Below are 6,000 nucleotides of genomic sequence, written 5' to 3'. Positions count from 1 at the left end.
TGTGTGGGTTAATGATGAAGAAAGAGAGCAGGATTCATTTCCCTGGATGCAGTTGACGAGAGAGGACCCCTAAGAAATACATGCAACTCTCAGGATGGGTTGTAAGAAAGTGTTATATTGACTGAGGAACCTTAAATTGATAAAATTTACCGTGAATTGATAGTGATTAAGTGTTTTCCATCTGGGGGATAGAGATCAAGATGGTGGAGTAGGTGGATGCAGAACTCACCCCCCCCCCACAAACACATAAAAATGCATCTACATGTGGAACAATCCTCACTAACCGGAAACTGGCGGAAAGACTCTAGTACAACCAACAAAGATCCACATGGAATCAAGTAGGAAGGGAAGACGAGTATGTATTTACTATCTGGTGGAATGGGCTTGAAATAGAAATTAAGGTGATATGTTGAAAACTATGGTAATAACATGTTTCTTTACAACTCGGTTTTGCACCTGAATTCATGTTTGCTCTACCTTTTGGTGGTTCCCCATTGTTAGGGGAAAAAGAGGAAATTCCTAAGCAGGGCCAGTGAAGAGCCCTTTCTGGATCTGGCTTCCCTCCAGCTTCATCTTCCCCCAACATCCGCATTACTTCTCTGCTCCAAACACATTGGTACTTCTTTTAGTTAATCACCCTGGTCTAGCTTTCACCACCGAAGGACACATGCATTTGTCTTCTCTGCCCTAAATTAATCCTTATCCTTTTGGCACATCTTTGCTAAAGCAACCATTCCCCAGGGGTGCCTCCTCTGTCTTCTTTAACAAGATCAAATCCCCTTATGATATTATAACAGAGAATGGCTCTTATGTTATGATGTACCTCTCATGGGCAGCAGTGGTTCCAGTGGTTGCATTTTACATTTTTGTTCACTTGAATTTTTAAATAATATCTGTCTCCCACAAAGATTCAAAGCTCCATGCCTGCATGGATCATGTCTGTTTCCCTTCCACTTTTGCCTTCAGCTCAAGCATTGGCCTGGCACATAGGGGATCCTCACCAAATGTCTGTTGACTGGATTAGTGAGAGGGGTCATAGGAACTTATGAAAAGAAAACCATAGTCTTAAGGGCATAATGAAACCTCTTCCACTAGTGGGGAGTGTGAGGTGCTGGACTGCAGTGGATCAAGCACGTAAAGGGAGGATGAACGCAACCCTGGTATGTGAGTATGTGAGATACCTTTGTCCTTCAAAGGTCGCCCACTCATTCATACCAGTTTTCCAGAAGATTCCAACTCTATCCTCACCTTCATGATACCTTGGCTCTTGGATTTTGCTTCCAAACTGCTCTGAGACTCTTATCCTGCTCAGATCTGGGTGACAGACATTGCACCTGGGCTCTGGCTCTGGCTCTGTGGGCTTCCCAGGTTAAGCTTTGAGGGCCCCCTGTACTCCGGCTCTCCCTGGCTCTGGTTTCATCTTCCCACTTCCATCCCAGTGCTGTTGGCACTTCTTTCCTGAGATAAGTTAGGACCACAGATGTCTGTGAAGTCTTAATGGCAATTTTTCTAGGGAGAAAGTAAGAATGGGTTTGAGTTCCATTGTAACACTTGTGGGACAAGGCAGTGATGGCGGTCAGCACTGTGTTTTCACATGGAGACTTTCCAGGTGAGGTTCATGCAAATTTCAAGTCAGACTGACAAGTGCAGAGGGCCTTGAAGTTTGTCCAAAATCCTCAACAGAAATAACCACACTAAAGGAACTGTCCATATCAGATAGAATAAAATGGCTTATTACTGTAATATTCAATGGTTAATGATGTTTCTGATGCCTTTGTTATGAAATATTTTGAAATATTAAGCATAAACTGGAAATAAAACGTAAGTAATAAGTCGATGACGGATGTCATTGGAGAGAAGAAGGGAAACGATTATGGGAAAAATGGACAAGGGCGATGATGTGAACACATGACTAATTAGTACATGGCCTCTAATTAGGAGGATATTGTGACAATTAAGACTTTCTAAATATGATTTAAGCTCAAATTTCTAAAAATACTCTGGTAATTTGGAGACCTCTGAAGAAAGACCAAGTGGAGCAGGAAGTACGACACTTCTGTTACCTAATTTCTTCTGATAAGGATGCTCTGAATGACAGCTGCAGTGTCACGGAATTCCCCAGCCCCCCCTCCCCCCAATACAACCTGAAGTTTCAGGTTTATTTAAAAGGAAAATGAAGAGATCAAGATCATCTTCGGTCAGAAACAATAGATGAGGGAAATACAGCCCCAAACAGGGAAGCAAATGAGACCAGCAGAGGCTCAATGGGATCTCATTTATCATTCACTGATGAGGTTCCAGAGGAAAGTGGAACCACCTGCTGCCACTTCTTTTCTGAGGGTACATTGCGCTTCTTTGCAAGAGTGGCTGTCACAAGAGTCCGGCAACTGGGCCAATACAAACCCTCTGTCAAAATTTTATTTTCACTCTCTTCAGCCAATCCCTCATTTCAGAAGTCCTATCGTTTAGGAAGTAAGTGAGGTCTTGGGGATCGACAAAACCAATCTTGCAGTTACTGATGTCGTTAAAGTACTCTCCTATATATAAAATAGATAACTAATAAAGACCTACTGTATAGCACAGGGAACTCTACTCAGTACTCTGTAATGGCCTATAGGGAAAAGAGTCTAAAAAAGAGTGGATATATGTATAGGTATAACTGATTCACTTTGCTGTACACCTGAAACTAACACAACATTGTAAACCAACTATACTCCAATAAAAATTAAAAAAAAAAAGTACTCCTGATAGTTCTAAGTACTTGAATTAAAAGCCCTATACCTTTTAACATGTGCTCAGTATTGCAAATAATATAGTTTAGCTTGTTTTAGGCCAGTTTCTTGGCCTGGAAACCACCTAGGACTCTTCCTGCCTCCATTTTCTTTTACTGCCCAAAATTTCATTCTCTGTGTAGAGGCCGGTAGCTCGGCACACTGTCAGTGGACATCTCGTTGAATCTGGGCCTGATGGAGAGAAAGGCAGCCTCTACCAGAGTGTTATCTAAGAAAATTTCAAAGGCTTTCTTATCCATTTGGGGCCTTCAGAGTCATTGACTTTCTCCTCTTGGTCAGAGGAGAGGAGCTTTGGGGCAGGCGGCTGAAGAATGTGTGTGGGGAAGCCACAGCCCTACATGGAGCTTTTCATACCACTACCACTTTCTGCTAAACGGCCTCATGCCCACATTTCTGCATCTCACTCTTATCGTTGGTTTCCCTTTCTTAGCTTCCCTATTTCTTACACACTCATTTCTCCATTTAACTTATACCGGATCTGTGATAGCAAAGAAAAGTTAGAAATAAAAAATGCGAATTATGAGAGAAATGTTGAAGGCAATATCAAGGACATGGGATTAAGAGAAATACGCTATTGTCACCACTGCCATGACCTTGCGTTTGCAGGGTTTCTTCGCTTTTAAAAAGCACTTAATAGATCTCATCACGTTAAACTTCCAGATCAGCTCTAAAAGCCTATAGCCCACTAAGAATTGTATTTTACTTACACTTTGCACTTTCTCTCTTAGTGGTCTTACTACTTTATTCCTTGCATATATGCAAACACATCATAATATAGCAAATTGCATCGTAGTTTAAAAATTATGTGAATGAATGGGTCGTTCTTAAAAGAAGATTATAATCTCACGATTGTCTCCCCAGAGGCTGTGGTCCAGAGCTGGGCACTAAGTTACTATCCATACATATATGATGACCTTCACCAGAGCACAAAGCTAGGCATATGTGCATTAACTCACACTAGTTATGACATAATGGGAACCAAATTCTCCACTGAGTGCAAACTGCAGAAGATATTTTGAGACATTTCATGGTGATGTTGATGAGTCTGAAAAGCCGTCTGTGAGAAAGCTATACACTTTTCAACATTTTCAGCCTCTAGGCACCCAGCAATGGGTTGAATCTGCTCACTGAGACGGTCAAAGGCTTTGACTCTTCGTCTTAGCTCCTCCTCCCATCCACCTTGATCGATGACGTGCTCTTGTTCTTCTCATCCCCAAGGCACGTTGTATATCTCTTTTGTTTTATGAAGTTGTTCAAGCACAGGTGTGGTGTGGCGATTAAAGCCTCCTGGAGATGTCTCCTCTATGGAAACATCTATGGAAAATGCTTAAAAATATCTCCATGCACTGAGTTTTCTTGGCCCGCTTTATAGAACTGGGCAGACCAGGTACATTTGAAAGGACAATACTTTAGCTATTCCTCTTCTGCACACAGGATTACTTATTTTTCTTTATTTAAGCCATGATTTACATCATTTTTGTTGGAATAGTCATTTTCTATTTGTTAATCCCCTCAGACCACGTGCCTTGTTGTGGGTTTGTATATTTAATGCTTAGAATAGTTCCTGGACAATCAGTACCCAAGAACTATTTGTACACTTCCGGACTGAATCGGACTAAGCTGGAGGATTGGTGGTGGTATCGACAGGGGAAAGCAGACCGCGCTGGTGGTGAGAGAGAGAGTGTGTGGTGTAGTGGATTGGGACGTGATCATTCTAATGCTCGTATAGGACATCCTTCTGGAAAGATTTAGTAGGCAGTTTGTGATGTGAGCCTAGAGCTTGAAAGGTCTGTGTCACTGACACAGGGACCATCGTCTGAGAGCCACACGGAAGTGTGTAAAACCACTCCGGGGCAGGGAAGGATGTGGACCGCTGGCTCTTTTCAGGAGCTTGCAGGGAGACCACACACCTGGCTCTAGAAACGGTTTCCAGAGTCTACAGTTACCACTGTAATCAAACAGGTGTGGAAGTAAGGAGAATTTTCCAGTGACGTGTGGGGTTTGAGCTGTTTTCCTGGTTAAAGCAATAATTAATTCTATCTGTAGTAGCTGTAAGCTCATTTCCTGGTTCAAAGCATAGATGAAAGGGCTTGAGGAAACCAGCAAGAAAAATATTGAGGAGGGGGAGGGACATTAAGTTCAGTGTCAAGAGTTTGGCAGGAAAATTCTGCATCAGAATCTTAGCAATGTTGTTGACAAGACCTCTCCTGACGACCAAAAAGAAAAAAAAATACATATTATAATATTACAACTTCTTTGATTCGTAATAGAATGACTGCACTGAAAAGACTGATGTCAAAGAGTGGTTCTTAGTAGCCTGCCACAGAGCTCTATTTTCAGCTATCCTGCTCAATGATTTCTATCCGGAATTCAAATGAAGAAGTTGGACACTTAACCCACTCATTGGTGACACCAACCTTAGTAGCAGAGATAGTACAGTGAATGACAAAATTAAAACTCAAAATTTTCTTTTTTTTTTTAGAAACCAACATTATGTGTTGCATATTGAAAGCACTTAAGAAGTGGTTTTTTTTATTTTTGAAGTATCGTTGATTTACAATGTTGTGTTAGTTTCTGGTGTACAGCAAAGTGACTCAGTTATTAGAATTCTCCTCCATTATAGGTTATTACAAGGTACTGTGCAATACAATAGGACCTTTTTGTTTATCTATTTTATATATAGTAGTGTGCATCTGTTAATTCCAAACTCCTAATTTGTCCTTCCGCCCAACCTTTCCCCTTTGGAAACCATAAGTTTGTTTTCTATGTCCGTGAGTCTGTTTCTGTTTTGTAAATGAGTTCATTTGTATCATTTTTTTTAGATTCCACATATAAGTGATATCATATGATATTTGTCTTTCTCTGTCTGACTTACTTCACTTAGTATGATAATCTCTAGGTCTATCCATGTTGCTGCAAATGGCATTATTTCATTAATTTTAATGGCTGAGTAATATTCCATTGTGTGTGTGTGTGTGTGTGTGTGTGGCTTTCATAGAACTTCATAGAACATATATTCACTGGAAAGTGATGAGTAAACAGTATATCAGATAATGAGAAGCATCATGGAGAGCATTAAAGCTGGGGAAGGTAGGAGAGTGCTAAGCAGTGCAGGTGTGATCTCCACTTTAAAATATCGTCGTCAGGAAATTCCTCTCCAAGAAAGAGACATTTGAGCAAAGACCAGATAGGGATGGGAGAGTGAGCC

The sequence above is a fragment of the Eubalaena glacialis genome, chromosome 12 (assembly GCF_028564815.1).
Source record: "Eubalaena glacialis isolate mEubGla1 chromosome 12, mEubGla1.1.hap2.+ XY, whole genome shotgun sequence".
Lineage (NCBI taxonomy): Eukaryota > Metazoa > Chordata > Mammalia > Artiodactyla > Balaenidae > Eubalaena > Eubalaena glacialis.
This window is presented reverse-complemented; position numbering follows the sequence as displayed.